Source organism: Pan troglodytes, chromosome 14, assembly GCF_028858775.2.
Source record: "Pan troglodytes isolate AG18354 chromosome 14, NHGRI_mPanTro3-v2.0_pri, whole genome shotgun sequence".
Taxonomy (NCBI): Eukaryota; Metazoa; Chordata; class Mammalia; order Primates; family Hominidae; genus Pan; species Pan troglodytes.
The window spans coordinates 56351515-56374864 of record NC_072412.2 but is presented as its reverse complement, the minus strand read 5'-3'; the positions used below and the strand labels follow the sequence as shown (position 1 = coordinate 56374864).

General features: G+C 41.8%; 1 protein-coding gene and 1 long non-coding RNA gene across 3 annotated transcripts in view; one reads left to right on the top strand and one right to left on the bottom strand.

Moving 5' to 3' along the window:
- Positions 1-23350, top strand: part of DLEU7 (deleted in lymphocytic leukemia 7) — a 148428-nt gene that overhangs the window by 64773 nt on the left and 60305 nt on the right. The gene's annotated exons all lie outside the window — the stretch shown is intronic.
- LOC134808199 (uncharacterized) lies at positions 567-23091 on the bottom strand. Its single transcript, XR_010150737.1, has 5 exons — positions 22131-23091; positions 21114-21316; positions 14580-14666; positions 1611-1661; positions 567-1497 (listed from the first exon to the last, which is right to left on the bottom strand). It is a non-coding gene; the product is annotated as an uncharacterized LOC134808199 (long non-coding RNA).

The window sequence follows — 23350 nt, the reverse complement described above, 5'->3', positions numbered from 1 at the left end:
CCAAGGAATAATAATAATAATAATGAATTCCCTGCTAATTAAGCTAGATAGAGTGAATTCAGATTGCAATTAAACTTTGGTACACTATGGCAGCTATCTAATACTTAAGAATATCCCACAAAATTACTGGTTCATGGAACATAAGTTTGGAAATGCTTTTCTTCAAAAATAGGACTTGGGGAGATTCCGAACCTTAATTCAAGGTAATGAAAGCTCTAAGGGTGGGAATTTCTGCTCCTGTGCTTGGTGATATCTGTCACGCTGGCTGTACAACGTGCTGTGTTTTTTGCTGTCTTTGGATTAGAAGCCTTTGAGGTACTTTCTAAATCTACAATCCCATGAACACGTTAGCTGGACTAAGCACCTGTTCTTTATCTCACACCCTAGCAGGACTTTGTGAGAAAATACAAATGTGTCAATAGTTTGATTGCCTATTGGGACTAACAAGAGGCTAGAGATTTATACATGAAATCATTCCACAATGCAAAAAGATACAAAATTAAGTGCTACATTTTGAAGCTTAATATAGCTAACTTATTAAACACATAAATCAAAAGCAATTTTTTCCATTATTTAAGATTTATTTAAATTCATGGCTCATAGGCCAAATCAGCTTTATCTAAATTGAGTTCATGGACATGTTTTATTTTGCCCAGACAGGGTTTTGTTTAAAGGGAATCAGTGGACATTTGGAAAACTAGGAAATTTGACCTTAAAAGTTAAAAGAGCTGGCACTATGTGTGGAGATCATAATGCTATTCTCTGATACAAAGAATGTTTTTCTTTTTGTCTTTTGATCCCTAAAATTATTCTTCACAAAAAGACAACAGCCAACAGCTATCTGGTTCATTTTTAAGTTCCCCAAATGTAAACATGTCCAGTAGTTCATGAGATGAATAGAAGAGCACCCACCTGATTTCTCATAGCTACGGGATGGAAAGAAGAAGGAGGAAGCAGCAGATGGAGGAAGTCAGAGATGGAGATTGAGAGTCTGGGTTTTAATCTGGTTTGGCTGTGTCCCTACCAAAATCTCACGTCAAATCGTAATCCCCACATGTCAGGGAAGGGACCTGGTAGGAGGTAACTAGATCATGAGGGTGGTTTGCCCTATGCTGTTTTTGTGATAGTGAATGAGTTCTCACCAGATATGATGGTTAAAACTGTGTGCCAGTTCCCCCTTTGCTCTCTCTCTCCCCTGCTACCACGAGAAGACATACCTTGCTTCCCCTTCACTTTCTGCTATGATTGTATAAGTTTCCTGAGACCCCTAAGTCATGCTTCCTGTTAAGGCTGCAGAACTATGAATCAATTAAACCTCTTTTCTTCATAAACTACCCAGTCTCAGGTAGTTCCTTGTAGCAGTGTGAAAATGGACTAATCCAGGTTTGTCACTTGATCTTCCTGAGAGTGAGATATCCAGATGGTAAGAGATAGGTCTGGAAATGGAATGCATTCTGATGCCCACTGCGGTGTTCTGCTTACTTTATCATGCCCCTCCTAATGAAATATAAAGTTAGATATTTCTTAATACAGGGGAGGAAAAAGGTTAGAAAGGTGAGGGCAGGTTTATGGAAAGATGAAATTTACATAAACTAAAGCTCTCTCCTTACCTAGAACTTTGTGACATCTCAATGCTTCTTAGGGACATCTTTGATCTAATCCTGTTAAATAATGAGAGAAAGATATTACTTTAAACAATGGATTGTGGGAATGAACAAAAAAGGCTTCCCAAAAGAAGAAATTCTTCATGTAATGCCATGCATAAAAATGTGATAGAGTCTTATATTCGTGTTCTCTAAAGGGACAGAACTAATAGGATATATTATATATGGGTTTATTAAGGAGTATTAAACTCACATGATCACAAGGTTCCACAACAGGCTGTCTACAAGCTGAGGAGCAAGGAAGCCAGTCCGAGTCCCAAAGCTGAAGAACTCGAGGTCTGATGTTCAAGGGCAGGAAGCATACAGCATAGGAAAAAGATGTAGGTTGGGAGGCTAAGCCAGTCTAGCCTTTTCACGTTTTTCTGCCTGCTTTATGCGGGCCATGCTGGCAGCTGATTAGATGGTGCCCACCCAGATTAAGGGTGGGTCTGCCTTTCCCAGCCCACTGACTCAAATGTTAATCTCCTTTGGCAGCACCCTCACAGACACACCCAGGATCAATATTTTGCATCCTTCAATCCGATCAAGTTGACACTCAGTATTAACTGTGACAAGTCTATTAGTTCAGTGATTAGAAATTTAAATACTTTCCGTAGCCAGGAAAGTAAAGCAGGTTAGTTGTAAGTCTGTAAGGTGCTGTAGTGGCCATGGGAAGCTCTGGAGCATTTATCCCTTTTCAAAGGGGGAAGCCACTACTAAGTTCCAGCTTACTGGTGCCATGGGAGAATGTGGCCTAATATCACCCAAGATGCAAAATTTTCAAGAGAAGATGGAAATCTGGATTTTCGTGTGAAATGTTCAGCTTAAAAAACAAACAAACAAGCAAAACCTATAAGCCACCAATATGTAGTCTCTGTTTAAGACCATTATTTGATTAGGCTACTTACAAACAAACGTAGAAACAGGATTTCTATTCCAGAACATGGCAAAAAAGATAATAGAAACCCTCCCTTAATAACAGATCTAGTAACTATAGATGAGATATGAAAATCAACATTTTAAATGTTTAGCCAAACTCTTTAAAGAGTGAGATAAAGCCCTGGAGTGGTGACCCTATGAGCTGATGGCATGCCTATCCTGGATTTGGGGGTGAGGTAGTTTCCTGTCTTAGTGACCAAGAGACTTGGGTTATAATGACTATTTAGGAATAGGAATTGAGATCTGGGACCCACAAGAGGCTCACAAACCTCCTATGGAGCCATGACTCTTAAATGGTTAATCCCTTGTTAAAAGAAAGAACTATAAATAAAGCCACCCATCAATATAAGGATATGTCAGGGAATTGGCTATTTTAGCCCTGACTGTGGTTGGAAAAGAGCTCACAAAGGTGCAGGAATCCTGAAGCTAAGAAATTAGTGAAAAGTGTGCCCAGGCCAGTGACAGCACTGGGCTATCTGGCAATTCAACACAAAACCTCTTTGGAAGGCAGTACCCTTCACCAAGGACCATAGATCATTTCCACAGATAAAACTCAGCTGCAGATAAATTCAAAATCCAAAACTGAGTCAAAAACTCAAACATACAATGATACCATCGACCAAGAGTAGAAGTCAACTGACTGAATAAATAACTTGATTTGACCCTTGAGGATATACATGTAATACAAGTCCCAGAGAGAGATTATAAAAACAGGTATTGTAAAAATGACTAGGAGCTCACAAACGAATTTAAAATGTAAGAAACAAACAACATCTTCACAGGAATAAAAGGCTGATTTGAAAAAACAGATTTCCTAGAAATAAAAAACACAATTATTGAAAATAAAACTCAATTGATAGATTAAATAGTCACCAAAACAAAGCTAGAGGAAGATTTAATGCATGGAAAGATAAATGTGATGAAATTATCCCGAAGATAACAAAGGGAAAACAGATGAGAATTATAAAAAAGAGACTAATGGCAAAGTGAAAATTTGAATACTTTCCTGCCAATAGCTATTGTAAACTCTAGGAACAAACAATTCGGAGATAAACAAAAGCTAGCAGAAACTGGTGGGGATTTGACCCTTACTGAGTGAAATTCACATTTATACGTTTTTTTCCACTAAAGTTACTTCCCAGTCCATCTACGTGTAGCCCACAGAGCTGAAGCAGAAAGTGGTAGTCTTATGAGACTGAGGAATCAGAATATGGAGTTTGGGGCTATATAGAAATTTCCCTCAAATAATTGGCCGATTCCTAGTCTACACATGCACAGGATGAGACTCCAAGAAACTCAAGAGAAAACAAAAGCTAGAAAGCTGTTGCAGAGATTTCAGTAGCTGCCCAATGCAGGCAGACAGTTTGGAATTCAAGTCCTGATAAGTTAGACAGACTTGAAAAATGCCTCAAACTATTAAAATTAAAACCCAGAAGTTTTACCTTAAGGCTCAGGACTAGGGATTCATCCTAGGCTAGTTGCAAAACTAAAATAAAACCACTCTAACAGCCTAAAACCAAGCTTCATAAATCAAGTTCATCTGCCTGTAATTTAGCTACCTTCTAAAACAAAAGTCAATGTTCTTCAGAGGAAGATAACAGAATCCAGTCTCTATAAAACACCACCTACAATATCTAGTATGAAATTAAAATTTATTAGACTTACAAAGATACAGAAAAGTGTAACACATAGCCCAGAGAATAATAGAAATAGAAAGAGACCTACAGAATAACAAGATGTTGAAATTAACCAGATGTTAACATTGACAAAAATTTTTAATATAGTTATGATAAATATGTTAACGAATTTATAGGAAAGCATGGGTATAATGGGTGAAAAAAAGGAAATTTTCAGAAATGATATGTAAATCGTAAAAAGAAACAAATGGGAGTCGAGTCCTAGAACTGAAAAAGAAAATCTTTAAAAAATTCATTCCCTGGGATTAACAGGACATTTAATACAACAAAAGAAAGGAGTAGTGTCCATGAAGAAAGCCAATAGCAAGCATCTAAACTGAAGGACAGAGAGCAAGAGATTTTTTTTTTTAACTTAGCAGACCCCCAGTGAGCTGTGCAATTGTCTCAAAAGGTCTGACACACATTTAAGGAGAGGAGAGAGAATATGGAGCAAGAAAAAAAATTGCAACTATATTATATGAAAAATTTCTAAATTTGATTGAAAACAGCAACCCACACATTCATGAAACTCTGCAAATCCCAAACAGGGTAAGTGCAAATAAAAATATAACTGTATCATGGTCAAACTGCTGAAAACCAAAGAATAAATCTTAAAAGCATCAAAAGAAAGAAGACATATTATGTAGAAGTGTATAAACATGATGTCTAGTTTCTATAGGAAAAAATGAAGCTAGAAGACATGGAACAATATCTTTAAAATCATGAATGGAGGATCCATTCCAAGATGGCCAAATAAGAACAGCTCCGGTCTGTAGCTCCCAGAATGATCTATGAAGAAGATGGGTGATTTCTGCATTTCCAACTGAAGTAGCTGGTTCATCTCACTGGGACTGGTTGGACAGTGGGTACAGCCTAAGGAGGGTGAGACGAAGCAGAATGGGGTATCACTTCACCCAGGAAGCTCAAGGGGTCGGGGGATTTCCCTTTCCTAGCCAAGGGAAGCTGTGACAGACTGTACCTGGAAAATCAGGTCACTCTAGCCCCAATACTGGGCTTTTCCAACAGTCTTAGCAAATGGCACACCAGGAAATTATACCCTGCGCCTGGCTCGGTGGGTTCCATGCCCACGGAGCCTTGCTCACTGCTAGATCAGCAGTCCCAGATCGAACTGCGGGGCAGCAGCCTGACTGGGGGAGGGGCATCCACCATTGCTGAAGCTTGAGTAGGTAAACAAAGTGGCCTGGAAGCTCAAACTGGTGGAGCCCACCACAGCTCCTGCCTGCCTCTGTAGACTCCATCTCTGGGGGCAGGGCATAGCTGAACAAAAGGCAGCAGAAACTTCTGCAGACTTAAATGTCCCTGTCTGACAGCTCTGAAGAGAGCAGTGGTTCTCCCAGCATGGAGTTTGAGCTCTGAGAACAGGCAGACTGTCTCCTCAAGTGGGTCCCTGACCCCCATGTAGCCTAACTGGGAGAAACCTCCCAGTAGGGGCCCACTGACACTTCATATAGCTGGATGCCCCACTGAGATGAAGCTTCCAGAGGAAGGATCAGGCAGCAATATTTGCTGTTCTGCAGCCTCTGCTGGTGATATCCAGGCAAACAGGGTCTGGAGTGGACCTCCAGCAAACTCCAACAGACCTGCAGTTGAGGGACGTGACTCTTAGAAGGAAAACTAACATACAGAAAGGAATAGCATCAACATCAACAAAAAGGACAACCACACCAAAACTCCATCTGTAGGTCACTATCATCAAAGACCAAAGGTAGATAAAACCACAAAGATGGGGAGAAACCAGAGCAGAAAAGCTGAAAATTCTAAAATCCAGAGAGCCTCTTCTCCTCCAAAGGATCACAGCTCCTTGCCAGCAATGGAACAAAGCTGGATAGAGAATGACTTTGATGGGTTAACAAAAGTAGGCTTCAGAAGGTCGGTAATAACAAACTTCTCCAAGCTAAAGGAGGATGTCTGAACCCATCGCAAGGAAGCTAAAAACCTTGAAAAAAGATTAGACGAATGGCTAACTAGAATAAACAGCATAGAGAAGACCTTAAATGACCTGATGGAGCTGAAAACCATGGCACGAGAACTACGTGACGCATGCACAAGTTTCAGTAGCCAATTTGATCAAGTGGAAGAAAGGGTATCAGTGACAGTAGAACAAATTAATGAAATGAAGCGAGAAGAGAAGTTTAGAGAAAAAAGAGTAAAAAGAAAAGAACAAAGCCTCCAAGACATATGGGACTATGTGATTGGTGTACCTGAAAGTGATGGGGAGAATGGAACCAAGTTGGAAAACACTCTGCAGGATATTATCCAGGAAAACTTCCCCAACCTGGCAAGGCAGGCCAACATTCAAATTCAGGAAATACAGAGAACGCCACAAAGATACTCCTTGAAAAGAGCAACCCCAAGACACATAATCGTCAGATTCACCAAGGCTGAAATGAAGGAAAAAATGTTAAGGGCAGCCAGAGAGAAAGGTCGGGTTACCCACAAAGGGAAGCCCATCAGACTAACAGTGAATCTCTCAGCAGAAACTCTACAAGCCAGAAGAGAGTGGGGGCCAATATTCAACATTCTTAAAGAAAAAAATATTCAACCCAGAATTTCATATCCAGCCAAACTAAGCTTCATAAGTGAAGGAGAAATAAAATCCTTTACAGACAAGCAAATGCTGAGAGATTTTGTCACTACCAGGCCTGCCTTACAAGAGCTCTTGAAGGAAGCACTAAACATGGAAAGGAACAACTGGTATCAGCCACTGAAAAAACATGCCAAATTGTAAAGACCATCGATGCTAGGAAGAAACTGCATCAACTAATGGGCAAAATAACCAGCTAACATCATAAAGACAGGATCAAATTCACACATAACAATATTAACCTTAAATGTAAATGGGCTAAATGCTCCAATTAAAAGACACAGACTGGCAAATTGGATAAAGAGTCAAGACCCATCAGTGTGCTGTATTCAGGAGACCCATCTCATGTGCAGAGACACACATAGGCTCAAAATAAAGGGATGGAGGAAGATCTACCAAGCAAATGGAAAACAACAAAAAAGCAGGGGTTGCAATCCTAGTCTCTGATTAAACAGACTTTAAACCAACAAAGATCAAAAGAGACAAAGAAGGCCATTACATAATGGTAAAGGGATCAATTCAACAAGAAGCGCTAACTATCCTAAATATATATGAACCCAATACAGGAGCACCCAGATTCATAAAGCAAGTCCTTAGAGACCTACAAAGAGACTTACACTCCCACACAATAATAATGAGAGACTTTAATACCCCACTGTCAATATTAGACAGATCAATGAGACAGAAAGTTAACAAGGATACCCAGGACTTGAACTCAGCTCTGCACCAAGCAGACCTAATAGACATCTACAGAACTCTCCACCCCAAATCAACAGAATATACATTCTTTTCTGCACCACATCAGACTTATTCCAAAATTGACCACAGAGATGGAAGTAAAGTTCTCCTCAGCAAATGTAAAAGAATAGAAATCACAACAAACTGTCTCTCAGACCACAGTGCAATCAAATTAGAACTCAGGATTAAGAAACTCACTCAAAACTGCACAACTACATGGAAAATGAACAACCTGCTCCTGAATGACTACTGGGTACATAACAAAATGAAGGCAGAAATAAAGATGTTCTTTGAAACCAATGAGAACAACAACACAACATACCATAATCTCTGGGACAGATTTAAAGCACTGTGTAGAGGGAAATTTATAGCACTAAATGCCCACAAGAGAAAGCAGGGAAGATCTAAAATTGACACCCTAACATCACAATTAAAAGTACTAGAGAAGCAAGAGCAAACAAATTCAAAATCTAGCAGAAGACAATAAATAACTAAGATCAGAGCAGAACTGAAGGAGATAGAGACACAAAAAATCCTTCAAAAAATCAATGAATCCAGGAGCTGGTTTTTTGAAAAGATCAACAAAATTGATAGACCACTAGCAAGACTAATGAAGAAAAGAGAAGAATCAAATAGACACAATAAAAAATGATAAAGGGGGTTATCACCACCAATCCCACATAAATACAAACTACCGTCAGAGAATACTATAAACACCTCTGCACAAATAAACTAGAAAATCTAGAAGAAATGGATAAATTCCTGGACACATACACCCTCCCAAGACTAAACCAGGAAGAAGTTGAATCCCTGAATAGACCAATAACAGGCTCTGAAATTGAGGCAATAATTAATATCCTACCAACAAAAAAAGTCCAGGACCAGACGGATTCACAGCCAAATTTTACCAGAGGTATAAAGAGGAGCTGGTACCATTCCTTCTGAAACTATTCCAATCAATAGAAAAAGAGGGGATCCTCCTTCATTTTATGAGGCCAGCATCATCCTGATACCAAAGCCTGGTAGAGACACAACAAAAAAAGAGAATTTTAGACCAATATCCCTGATGAACATCAATGTGAAAATCCTCAATAAAATACTGGCAAACTGAATCCAGCAGCACATCAAAAAGCTTATCCACCACGATCAAGTTGGCTTCATCCCTGGGATGCAAGGCTGGTTTAACATATGCAAATCAATAAACATAATCTATGACATAAATAGAACCAAAGACAAAAACCACATGATTATCTCAATAGATGCAGAAAATGCCTTTGACAAAATTCAACAGCACTTCATGATAAAAACTCTCAATAAACTAGGTATTGATGGAACATATCTCAAAATAATGAGAGCTATTTATGACAAACCCACAGCCAATATCATACTGAATGGGCAAAACCTGGAAGCATTCCCTTTAGAAAACTGGCACAAGACAGGGATGCCCTCTCTCACCACTCCTATTCAACATAGTGTTGGAAGTTCTAGCCAGGGCAATCAGGCAAGAGAAAGAAATTAAGGGTATTCAATTAAGAAAAGAAGAAGTCAAATTGTCCCTGTTTGCAGATGACATGATTGTATATTTAGAAAACCCCATCGTCTCGGCTCCAAATCTTCTTAAACTGATAAGCAACTTCAGCAAAGTCTCAGGATACAAAATCAATGGGCAAAAATCACAAGCATTCCTATACACCAATAACAGACAAGCAGAGAGCCAAATCATGAGTGAACTCCCATTCACAATTGCTTCAAAGAGAATAAAATACCTAGGAATCCAACTTACAAGGGATGTGAAGGCCCTCTTCAAGGAGAACTACAAACCACTGCTCAACGAAATAAAAGAGGACACAAACAAATGGAAGAACATTCCATGCTTATGGATAGGAAGAATCAATGTCGTGAAAATGGCCATACTGCCCAAGGTAATTTATAGATTCAATGCCATCTCCATCAAGCTACCAATGACTTTCTTCACAGAATTGGAAAAAACTACTTTAAAGTTCATATGGAACCAAAAAAGAGCCCGCATCGCCAAGTCAATCCTAAGCCAAAAGAACAAAGCTGGAGGCATCACACTACCTGACTTCAAACTATACTACAAGGGTACAATAACCAAAACAGCATGGTACTGGTACCAAAACAGAAATATAGACCAATGGAACAGAGCAGAGGCCTCAGAAATAACACCGACATATACAACCATCTGATCTTTGACAAATCTGACAAAAATAAGAAATGGGGAAAGGACTCCCTATTTAATAAATGGTGCTGGGAAAACTGACTAGCCATATGCAGAAAGCTGAAATTGGATCCCTTCCTTACACCTTATACAATAATTAACACAAGATGGATTAAAGACTTAAATGTTAGACCTAAAACCACAAAAACCCTAGAAGAAAACCTAGGCAATACTATTCAGGACATAGCCATGGGCAAGAACTTCTTGACTAAAACACCAAAAGCAATGGCAACAAAAGCTAAAATAGACAAATAGGATCTAATGAAACTAAAGAGCTTCTGCACAGCAAAAGAAACTACCATCAGAGTGAACAGGCAACCTACAGAATGGGAGAAAATTTTTGCAATCTACCCATCTGCCAAAGGGCTAATATTCAGAATCTACAAAGAACTTAAACAAATTTACAACAAAATAATCAAACAATCTCATCAAAAAAATGGGCAAAGAATATGAACAGACACTTCTCAAAAGAAGACATTTATGCAGCCAACAGACACATGAAAAAATGCTCATCATCACTGGTCATCAGAGAAATGCAAATCAAAACCACAATGAGATGCCATCTCACACCAGTTAGAATGGCGATCATTTAAAAGTCAGGAAACAACAGGTGCTGGAGAGGATGTGGAGAAATAGGAATGCTTCTACACTGTTGGTGGGAATGTAAACTAGTTCAGCCATTGTGGAAGATGGTGTGGCAATTCCTCAAGGATCTAGAACTAGAAATACCATTTGACCGAGCCATCCCATTACTGGGTATATACCCAAAGGATTATAAATCATGCTGCTATAAAGACACATGCACACGTATGTTTATTGTGGCACTATTCACAATAGCAAAGACTTGGAACCAACCCAAATGTCCATAAATGATAGACTGGATTAAGAAAATGTAGCACATATATACCATGGACTACTATGCAGCCATAAACAGGGATGAATTTATGTCCTTTGTAGGGACATGGTTGAAGCTGGAAACCATCATTCTGAGCAAACTCTTGCAAGGACAGAAAACCAAACACCGCATATTCTCACTCATAGGTGGGAATTGAACAATGAGAACACTTGGACACAAGGCGGGGAACATCAATACCAGGGCCTGTCATGGGGTGGGGGGAGGGGGGAGGGATAGCATTAGAAGAAATACCTAATGTAAATGACGAGTTAATGGGTGCAGCACACCAACATGGCACATGTATACCTATGTAACAAACCTGCACATTGTGCACAAGTACCCTAGAACTTAAAGTATAATAAATAAAAAATAAAATCATGAATGAAAAAAATACCAACTTGAAATTCTATACAGAGCAAATATATATATGTATATATGTGTATGTACACACACACATACATAATTTAGATAAACAAAACCTGAGAGGATTTGTTGCCAGCAGACCCATATTACCGGAAAGCCTCACAGATGTTCTTTGGCTGAAGAAAAATAATACGAAATAAAAATTCAGAGCTACAGGAAGAAAGGATAAACATTAAAAGTGGTAAATATTTGGGTACATATAAAAGACATATTGGACTTGGTTAAAATTAGCATCTATTCTTCAAAACACACCACTAGGAAAACAAAAGCAAGTCACAGAATGGCAGAAGTGTTTGTCCCGTGGGACTGCTTACATGGTTCTCACTGCTGCCACCCTGGAGGGATTGGCTGGGACTAGTGCTAGAGAACAGCCAGAAGAAAGCATCACGGAGGCTTGACCTTCAGGAGCTGCCTTTCCCGCTATTCAAGCCAGGGCTAAGGGGTGTCTCCTGGAGCTTTCTGTGTGTATGCTGGTCCTGGTCTTACTTCCAGGTTTCCGGCTGCCTTGAGTCTATGCTAGGGGACACTGGAGGAAAAGTGGGAAGCTCACCACCTATTTGGTGATGCCTTGAATTCTGGTCCTATTTTCCAACTTCCAGAGTCCTACAATAGCTGTCCCAGGTGCTAGAGCTCCACTGGGGAAGACAGACAGGGTTCAGTATGCTTCTCCCTCTTGAACCATGGTCCCATGAACTAAGTCTTGAGCATGGTAAGCCTGAGCTTACCATGGACATCCAGGTGGAAATGCATGTCTGGAGTTTTGAAACGAGCTCTGGGCTAGAAATAAACATTTCAGCCTTCAATGTATAGATGTTGTTCTCATTTACGGAAGTGGATGAGAGCCATCAGGGATAGTGTGTAGGATAACAGAAATGGACTGTGAATAGAACCCTGGAAACTAGCAACGTCTAAGTAGTGGGCAAAGGAAAAGGAGCCAATGATGAGGGTTCAGACAGGCAGGAGAAAAACCAGGACACAGACCCAGGGGAGACAAGTCTCCACTCCAGCTGTCTTCTGGCTGTGCACACCAGTGTTGCTCTGTGTGTTTGGCCAGCATTTCCCAGGGTTCTGTATGTACAGCATCTGTATCAGAATCACTGGCAGGGGCAGGGGGTGGGGGGAGGGATGTCAAGTGTGTCGAGTCTTAGGCCATGCTCCAAACTTCTTTAATTATAGGCATAAGCGGTGGGGCCCGCCTGCCTGAGTTTAAACTAGCTGCGCAGGGATTTCTCACGAACAGTTGGAAAGCCAATTCCCTAGGCCTAGGGAATGTAGGGACTCCTGAGCCTGTCACCAGCATAAAGAGAAGGTGCTGAACAGAGGGAAAAGTAAGAGAAGAGGAGGAGAAAGGAGTGATGATGAGGGAAAGAGAGAGATTCCCAAAGTTTGGTAAGTGGTGTGGAAGGAGAAAGAAGAGGAAGGGGAGATTAAGAGGAGGAGAAGGAAGAGAAGGAAGACAAGGAAAGAGACCCTTTATTCTCTTATTCTCATTATTTCAAAGCAGACATACTAGGAGTAGCTGAATCTTGGGTTTATCTTCCATGTTTGCAGTCTGCTAAGAGCCCAGCACGAGCCTGCAGTGCTCCAGGCTGGGTGAGGAGACAAGGAGACGGGTGGAGTGCAGCCACTGCAGCTGTGCTGAACATGATGCTGAACGTGATGGGAGTGAGCAATTTGGGCTGACACTATCCTTCTTTAAACAGCATCCAATGCTCAGTGAGCCCTGTTGCTTTTACATGACTCAATCAACATAGGTTAATTGGTACATTTTGTGCCAAATCCAGTAGTCATGTTTTATGCTGTGTTGCTCTAGCCAGACAACATCTGTTTGGAAGGGGAATGAAACTTGCTGAGGCAAAGCTACACGCATCCTTTTCTCTCCACCCCACCCCCAACCCTCGTACTAAAGAGTACATTTAAGAAATCTTCTGAAAAAGTCCAAAAGCTAAGGTCAAGTAGAAACCACATTAGATGAAATGGGAATTCATCACTAAAAATGCTTAGAGAAAAAGCATTTGACCCCATTTGAGCCTCCAAATAATCCACGCAATGCAAGTTTTCTTGGCCTTCACTTGCTGTCTTCTCAACCTTGGTTCTTCCCTGTGAGTGCCTCCACAACAATGGCCATGTCTCCTTCATCTTCATATTGCTGGCTCCCAGTACAGTGCCTGGCACATGTGAGGGGTTCAAAACTTTTGCTGAACTAAGCTTAACTTTCATTCTAGTGTCATTTTAACATATCTGTGTTCTCGGTGTCTTCTACATTTCTTCTTTCCTCCTTCACATTTCTCCTGGTCTTCTTCTTTTCTATCTGTTTATTTTATTCTCTTCTTTGCCCTTTCTGTCTTTTACTCTTCTCTCCCCCAGGGCCTGATTATTGCCAGAAGAGGACCAAGTTGGGAACCAGAATGTGGAGAAAACAAATTCTTCCAGCCTCTTCCAAACTTCCTTCCCTCCTCTTCTTTCTCCTTCCTCCTCTTCTTTCTCCTTCCTCCTCATTTTCTCTTCCCTTGTCTTCTTCCATTTATCTTCCTTTTTCCTTCCCCTGTCTGCACCCTTCAGGCTTCGCTTTCTAAAGTCCTCCATGTAGAAACATCTTATTAATGTGAAGGATGCAGTGCTATTTGAGTCATTGGAGTAAAAGCCGTTTTTCATTTCCTAATAATACCCTGTCTTTAGTGATTCTTAATTTTGAATAAATTCTCCTCTACATCACAAACACAAATTCATTCTAAGGTGCAACATGGCAGTGGCTCATGCCTGTAATCTCAGGACTTTGGGAGGCTGAGATAGGTGGATCACCTGAGGTCAGGAGTTAGAGACCAGCCTGACCAACAAGGTGAAACCCTGTTTCTACTAAAGATACAAAAATTTACCAGGCATGATGGTGCGTGCCTGTAATCCCAGCTACTTTGGAGGCTGTGGCAGAAGAATTGCTTGAACACAGGATGCAGAAGTTGCAGTGAGCCGAGATTGCCCCACTGCAGTCCAGCCTGGGCAACAGAGTGAGACTCTGTCTCAAACAAAACAAAACAAAACAAAACAAAACAAAACAACCCAAAAAAGGTGCAACATGACCCATTTAATATACTTCATTCTTCAGTATTCTTAATCAGTGAACACTCTAACTTTATGGATAATTATTATATCTTCATCAGCATTTCATGGACTATCTGATGGAGTGAGCACTCAAGGGATTTGACTCAAGTTCCCTGAACAAGCTAAATGGAATAGTACACTGCCCCTTCATCTCCAAGACAATCCATTGTGTTAATTTGTTCAATCTTCTATGAAAGATGATCAAATGCTTATGAATAACAACTGTGCCAGAAATGACTAAGATTAGGGGTTTATAGATAAGTGTTTTAAGCAACACTTAAAGCCTCTGAACTTATTTAATTCCATTATTCTTTTGACTCACTGCGTTCTCATTGGTAATTCACAGCTTTCTGTATAGCCTAGGTCCTTCGGCCATCCAGAGGTTTTGTTCGTTGATAGTTAACGACTCCTGGAAATGAGAGGAAGAACACAAAACTTCAGACCAGTTCAGAAAAGATGAGCTTCTGGTGGAACTATATTATTTTTCAGGAAGAAATAATATAGGAGTGGAAGAAGGAAACCAAGACTGTTGAACTCCTTTTATGGAGTTCACAGAAGCAACTATGAATGATTATATGTTATGATGCAACTTGTAATGTGTTAACTCTTTAATTCTCACAAAACACTGTAAGGGAGGAATTATTATATTATAGATGAAGGAATGGAGACTCAGAGGGGTGAGTGGACTTGTTCAAGATCACAGAGCGCGACAGTGGTGAAACCAGGATTCAAACCCAGGTCTGGCCAAGTCCAAAGCCCATGTGCGTTCTAGTACACTCTACCTGCAGTGCCTTAAATGCAGTGCGGGACTATAAACACAGCCTTTCCGCCTGTCTCTTCTCTAATATTGTCTCTTACTTTGTTTCATCAGTAACAGCACCTCCCATTTTATGGTGCTTTACAGACATTTATCAGGTGTTTTCACTGACACTGTCTCACTTAGTCCCCACAGCAATCCTGGGAAATACTAGTGTTGTTTGCAGTTTACAGATGTGGAAACTGGGATCTGGAGTGATGATGGGGTTGGCTTCTGGTCAGACAGCAAGTCAGTGACGGGGCTGATTCTGAAAGGAAGATGGGGCTGGGCCAGGTCACTGGGAAGCCTGCAGGGCAGATCCGGGAGCTAGGATTGGTAAAAGACAGGTCAAAAGGGTCAGGGCAGGAAGGGCAGTGTGGCTGGCTGAGTATTTAATTCAGAGGTGAACTCTATTTTCTGTGAATTGCAGAATTTTCTGACAGTTCTGTTTCCCACTTTGCTGTTTAGGGCAGTTACATGATCTCCCTAACTCCTGACTCTGAACATTCTTGCTTCACCCAGGGTCTTGCACTTTTCTTTCTATGTTCATCTTCTTAAAGCATGGTTCATTTTCTTCTTCCATCTGCACAGGCTTGATTTCTGATGCAGGCCCTCATCATGTCTTACTTGAATAACTGCAGAGCAGTCTTCTGATAGGGCTTCCTGTCTTCAGCCAGCTCTCCTGCCCTGCTGTTCACACTAGACTGATTTTCCTAAAATGCAAATGTGATCATAGTTCTCTGCTTAACATTTGTTAGTGGTTCCCAATCTCTTTTAGGACTAGATCCAGCCTCCTTATTACAATGAATGGGATCCTTCATAACTCGAGCCCTCCCCAGCCTCCCCAGGACATCCGTGCCACAGCAGTACCAAGCTGCTGCTTGATCTCACACCCCTCTGCATCTCACACATCATTGTCCCTCTGCGTGCAGTTGATGATCTCTCCTGCTCTCCTTTAATTAACTGCCAGGCAGCTGCCTTCCCACCTCTCTGGTGTTGTCTCCTTTCCTAAAGACCCAAGCAGACCTAGGGCTACCATTACATATGCACTTGTGGGTCTGCAGGGCACTTTCTCTCCACCAGTTGGAGGCACACTGGTGGGAAGAACTTTATCTTTTCACCTGTGATTCTTTCTCTCCCTGCAACATCCCTTCCTGGATGCAGATCTTTCCTGGATGCAGGGGGACTTTTTGTAATCTTGGGGAGGTGGCTGTTGCTTTTTTTTTTTTTTTTTTTTTTAGCACAATAAAGGGCAGGAGATTAACCTCTTCAGTGTGAGAGTGTGTTTTTGTTGTTTTGTTGTTTTGTTTTGTGGGGTGGCCTGGGGTAGGGAGAGTTCCATTCTTAAACCACCTTGGTGGCACCTTCTCCTTTAATCCCTGCCTTCAAGATGTATACAGCTTCTTTCTTTCTCCTCCATTTAATGTGTTGACACTCATAAAAGTTGTGAAAAGAATGCAAGCTTCCATCAAGTTCAAAGTTACTGGATTTAGATGAAAAAGACACTTGCAGGCCTTGAGAGGCAAAGAAATGCCACCCATAATAGTGAGGCAGCAGCCAGGATAGGTTCCGACCTGGGCTTTACCCTGTTCCGTGAGCACAGCAGGGATATGAGCTGTCTAGATTCTGAGAATGATAAGTCTGTATTTTAATTATAATGCTCCAGGAGTAGGCATTAATTCATACAGTCAGCATCCTGGCTAAAATCCCTGCTTGTGATAGTCGTAATCCCCAAACATTGCATAGTCAGAAACCCTGGGAAGACACAGAACTAAACATATAAGTCTTTTAGAGAATCAAAAACTGTATCACTGATATTTTCTTTTCTTTTCTTTTTTTTTTTTTTTTTTTTTTTGAGACGAGTCTCGCTCTGTCACCCAGGCTGGAGTGCAGTGGTGCGATCTTGGCTCACTGCAACCTCCGCCTCCCGGGCTCAAGCAATTCTCTGCCTCAGCCTCCCGAGTAGCTGGGATTACAGGTGCCCACCACCACGCCCAGCTAATTTTTTTTGTATTTTTAGTAGAGATGGGGTTTCACCATCTTGGCCAGGCAGGTCTTGAACTCCTGACCTTGTGATCCACCCACTTCGGCCTCCCAAAGTGCTGGGATTACAGGCCTGAGCCACCATGCCCGGCTCAATATTTTCAAGTTAAGAATCTCTACTTATTTGGTATATTTCATTAATGTTTTAAAGAAATTGCCTATTAGAATAACAGGTCAGCTTTTAGAGGCATAATTGAATACTTTTTGATTTAGACTTGTGGTTTTAGATAAAACTTTAATGTGTCAAAGAGAATTCAGCCTCACCAGATACCTCTGGCAGTCAGATTGGGGCCCATGATTCATTTGGGGCAATGAAAACTTGTGGTACTTCCAAGTAGAAGCAGTCAAGTGCAGGCATGTCTCCTCCATCTCTCCTTTCCTCGTGTAAGCGACCTGGTTGGTGCGAGCATTGGATGGGAGAGGCCATGTGATCCACACTGTATTTGCCTGAAGGAGAAACACACCTGGATCATGTTGTGAGACAGCATGAAAGACTGAATTGTCCACTAGGGATCCCACATGTCCTTGCCCCAACAGCTGGGTTTCCTCTTCCCTCTTTTTTTTGCACATGACATTAGCCCCTAACTGTTCCACTCCACCCCTTTTGATAAAATTCAGATCACTCAAACCATCACTGCTAATTCACTAAAACAATTCATCCCCCTTCTCAAACTCTTTTGACAAACCACTGCTGCTGATGGCTGAACTTCAGCTGACACCTTCTTGCTAAAGCCCTATAAAACATTCTGCCCTCCTTCCCCAAGTTACAACTCCCCTTTGGATCCTTCTCATGCCTGGCATTTTTGAATAAAAGCTGATATGAATGGTGCTCTGGTTGATTTTTTCCGAGCAAGGACGGGATCCCCAGTGGACAATTCAGTCTTTCATGGTCCCTCACAACACAATCTAGGTGTGCTTCTCCTTCAGGCAAATACAGTGTGGACCACATGGCCTCCCCCACCCAGTGGCTGCACCATCCAAGTCACTTCCACAAGAAAAGGAGAGATGGAGGAGACATGCTGTTCTTGACTGCTTCTACTTGGAAATACCACAAATTTTCATTGCCCCAAATGAATCATAGGCCCCACTCTGACTGCCAGGGGTATCTGATGGGGCTGAATTCTCTTTGACACATTTAAGCCATCAAGATTTCAGGCTTATTTGCTATCATACCATAGCCTAACCTATACTGGCTAATGTATTTACTAAATTTATAAACAATATATGAACATTTTCTTAAATTTAAGATTCATCACATTTAGAAATTTGCTTGATTAAATTTTCAGTAAATACTTACATGCATGGGAAGTTTTACTATTAGAAAATTGGGCCAGGCACAGTGGCTCACGCCTGTAATCCCAACACTTGGGAAGCCACGGCAGAAGGATCACTTGAGGCCAGGAGTTTGAGACCAGCCTGGTCAACAGAGCGAGACCCTCATCTCTACAAAAAATACAAAAGTTAGCCAGGCCCGGTGGCACATGCCTGTAATCCTAGCGACTTGTGAGGCTGAGGCAGGAGGATTGCTTGAGCCCACGAGTTTGAGGCTGCTGTGAACTATGATCATGCCAGTGAACTCCAGCCTGGGCAACAGAGTGAGACCCTGTCCCTGCCCTCCCATTGCCCCCAGCTCCCACCAAAAAAATGAATACTGAAGTACTTAAAAGTACTTATATTTGTAAGTGTAATTGAAAGTATTCAAAGATGTTTAATTAGCTTGCTTTATAAAATGAGACCAAATATTATTCAAGGGATCCTTAACTGTGATTGCTAAAATTTGCCAGAAGTTTTTATTTTACAAGTAAAATAGGGTTTATAAGATGAGCACAAAAGCCTAAAGAAGAATTGCATTTTTAAATATAGAACTTGAATAAATCTAACATTGCTGTCTAAAAACCAGACCAAACTCCTGAATGATCTTTTCTATGCGTAAAGTGTATACTCAAGAATACGTAAAAGACCTCATATTTAGCAATTTGCTATGGAACCAGGTAGAGCTGACACTGACTGATGAGCTACATGGGGGGTCACTATCCAAGGAATAGTAGGATCTCAGAAGGAAGGGTCCAAAGGATGGAAGGTGGCTGGCAGAGGGAAGAGAGAATTTGCAGGACTGGGCTCCAGGAGAGAAGTTCTTGCTGTGGAGGGGTGGCCAAAGAGTGTACGTGGAGATCCAGGGTAACTCAGAGAAGTCACAGAAGCCCCCTGAGTTCTTAGCACACTGAGAATCTAAAATAGGTCCAATATTTCCCTCACGGGTCACTTCCTCCACTGGGTCACTTCCTCTGCTGAATCCCTTCCTGGTGTTTTTCCACTGGGAAAGAATGGATCTAAGAGAGTGACACTGGGGGCCACCTGACTAGCTGAATAAGAAGACTACTATTACTACTGTGCCCTTCTGCCCTGATCTATTCATGATAAGGGCTAAATAAGAATAAGCCCTTACATGTGCATAGGACTTTAGAGTGTACAAAGTGCTTCATAAAACTCCCAAAACTTATTCATTTAACTTTCACTATAGACCTCTGAAGTCTTTATTTCTGCCACACATTTAGTTTCATCCCCAGTTTACACACATGGAATCAAAATCTCATAAACTTCTAAATCTGTGGGAGGCTTAAGAGATCACTGGGATCAAGCCATTCTTCCAGTAGATGAAGGAACCAAGACCCATAATAGTTAAGTGATTTTACTGAAGCCATACAGCCAGTATGTATGTCAGTCAGATATTTTTGTGTTTGTTTCTTTGTTCCTTCCAGATATCTCTAAATGAAGCTGATAGACTAGGCTTAAAATGGAAAATATGTATATGGGGGGAGTGGAAAAGGAGGTTACAAAGATGAGGAATAAATCAACCCCTGTCTAAGGGAATGTGTTTGCAAATTGGATGAACTAGTTTGAAATGAATTTTCAAAGGAATTCCGATTTTCTTGTGGTAGCTAATGATTGAAGAATCTCAGTGACACTAGTTCAAGACATTCTCCATTGAGGATTACACATTAAAATATTTGGAAATGGGGGCTGTGGTAAGCCTAAGGTGTGCTCCAATTATCCTTGCTTCCTTCTGCAATCTTCTCCCCTTGAATGTGGGCTGGACATAGTGACTCACTTCCAGTGAATAGAAAACAATAGCTAAGTAAAGGAGTGCCACTCCTGAGATTTAGTCATAAAAAGACTATGGCTTCTTTCTTGAGTATCCTCTTTCTCCTTCTCTCTCATCCCTCACTCTGGAGAAAGCCAGTTGTGTTTATAGTCAGCCCTGTGGAGAGGTTCATGTGACAAGGAACTGAGGGAGGCCTTCAGCCAACAGTGGGAAATAGAGCCCTCTGTCCAACTGCCCATGAGGCCTGGCAACCAGCAGGTAAGTGGGCTTAGAGCTGGCTTCCCCCGGTGGAGTCTTCAGTGGAGACCACAGCCCCAGCCCTAAGTGACTGCTTAACTGCAGCTTCATGAAAGCCACTGAGCCAGAGGCACCCAGCTGAGAAATACTGGGATTCCTGACTCACGGAAACTGTGAATATTGTGAAACTGACATAATAAATTTTTTTTACACTGCTCACTTTGGGGGCCATTTGTTATGCAGCAGTGGATAACTAATACAAGAGTGAAGTAAGGACAAAAGAAACCTTAATTAACTGGTTATCTTCTCACTTTGATCAATGTGTACCACAGTCTTAAAGACACATTTTGGAGTGTTTTTAATGTTTCTTTAGCACTGTTAACAATAAGCTTCCAAATCACAAAATTCAAAAATTATCTATTTTCCCCATTAAACATGTTGCTTGCTCCAATTATGGTTAAAAATACATCTTGGGGCCAGGTGTAGTGACTCACACCTGTAATTCTACCACTTTGGGAGGCTGAGGTAGGAGGATTGCTTGAGGCCAGCAATTTGAGACCAACCTGGGCAACATAGCTAAACCTCATCTCAAAAAAAAAAAAAAAAAAAAAAAAAAATCTTGGTAATGAAAATAATACTGGGGACCAAGTTAGGTATAAAATATATTTCACACTTACCATATTTAGATGCAAGGTCTAGAAGAATTGTTCTGAAGATATGACAGAGTTGGTATTTTAGGTGTAAATCACTGCCTGAATCAGAGTGCTTCTCTCTTTCCTGGAGGCCACTCCTCAGCAGCTGGTTAGCCCTGGAAAGTTCTCAAGGAGCCCCTGCACTTTTGCTAACATCACATTGCTTATTTGAAGAGCTGTGGATATGCCTGAAAAAGATATAACAAATTCCTATTTTATAATCACATTTAGAAAGAGAAACATTTCCATATTCTATCCCCTACCCATCCACTCAGCCTGTGATCAAGTTCAGCCTGAAAGATGGAGGTTTAGAGGAAAATAGAAATCGATTGCAGTAATAAGCATGACGAATAGTGTGCCAGGAGAAACAAACCTAGACTGAAGGTGTGAGTGCTTGAGTTTACAAAGTCAAATTTTGCATTGGTTTGGCTGGTGGGGAAACTCCAGAATGCCATGCAGCAGAAATGAAAAAGTAACATCTCAGAATCTCTGATCATTTTGGATGTCTATCAATAAACCTAGCATGGCAGATTAGCGGAGAATAAGTCAAGAAGAATTATGACCAGAGAAGATTAATTGAAGTCAAGGTTCCTATGACTAAATTTGTTTATATCTGGGTGCTGAGTTAGAAGCCCAACTAGTTCGTCTGCCTCACTTTTGTGTTGCTAATTTCTTTAAAAAAACAACAACAACAAAAGATCATCATGGCAGATGGGAGGCAGGACTAGATTGCAGCTCTGACTCAGATGGACAGAGCAGTGTGCAGAGGCTTGCATCGTGAATTTTAGCTCCAGAATGACAAGAATAAACCAGAAATCCTGAGAGGATCCACAGACCCTCTGAAAGAAGCGGACTGCTCCTGCAGGACCTGGAAGACACTGTAAATACTGTGAGTGCCCAAACTGCAGAAGTGGGAAAGGGAAACCCTCCGCTCCTGAACACACACCCTCACTGGAGTAAATAAATGAAGGTTTAATTTGCGGGAGAAGTTTCCAACCTTACCTGGAGCTGAGCCAATTTAGAGAGCCCAGCAAAATACAGGGGTAGAGGAAGCAGCGGGAAAGGCCCCAGGAGCTCGCTGGGTCCCCAAGCAGGCTATTCCTGCCTGGCATGACAGGGATCCTTCGGGAGGGCAGCCAGAGGTATGGGGGAAAACACCACAGGAAGAAGGAAGTCTCCAGCTGAAATTTGAAAAAATTTGAACCCAGAAAGAAGCTTCCTGGCCGGAAATCAGGGGAGGGTGCAAATCTGGTGTGCAGACTCCACAGGCAGGGGAAGAACAAAAGCTGTGTTCTTTCACAGCTGGGAGGCAGGTAGCCTGGGGCAAGTTCTCAAGCCCTGCTCGGCCCACTGCCTGGAAACAGCCTCAGGGTTGTTAGCGGGTCACAGTGAGAGGGAGACCGGCCCTCTGAATTGTGTGGGAGCTGAGTGAGGCCTGTGACTGTCGGCTTTCCCCCACTTCCCTGACAACCTGCATGACTCAGCAGAGGCAGCCATAATCTTTCTAGGTACACAACTCCATTGACCTGGGAACCTCACCCTCATCTCCCACAGCAGCCACAGCAAGACCCATCGAAGGAGAGTCTGAGCTCAGACACGCCTAGTCCTGCCCCTACCTGATGGGCCTTCCCTATTCACTCTGGCAGCTGAAGACAAAGGGCGTATACTCTTGGGAGTTCTAGGGCCCCGCCCACCACCTGTTTCTCTCCATACTACCACAGCTGATGCTCTCTGGAAAGTGCCACTTCCTGGCAGGAGGCCAACCAGCACAAAAATAGAACATTAACCACCAAAAAGCTAAGAACCCTCACAGAGTCCATTTCACCCCCCTGCAACCTCCACCAGAACAGGTGCTGGTATCCGTGGCTGAGAGACCCATAGACAGTTCACATCACAGGACTCTGTGCAGACAACCCCCAGTACCAGCCTGGAGGTGGGGAGACTTGCTGGGTGGCTAGACCCAGAAGAGAGATAACAATCATTGCAGCTTGGCTCACAAAAAGCCACATCCATAGGAAAAGGGGGAGAGTACTGCATCAAGGGAACACCCCATGGGACAAAAGAATCTGAACAACAGCCTTCAGCCCTAGACCTTGCCTCTGACGGAGCCTACCTAAATGAAAAGGAAGCAGAAAAACAACACTGGTAATATGGCAAAACAAAATACAAAGTTCTTTAATACCGTGCCCCCCCCTCAAAAAAAAATCACATTAGCTCACCAG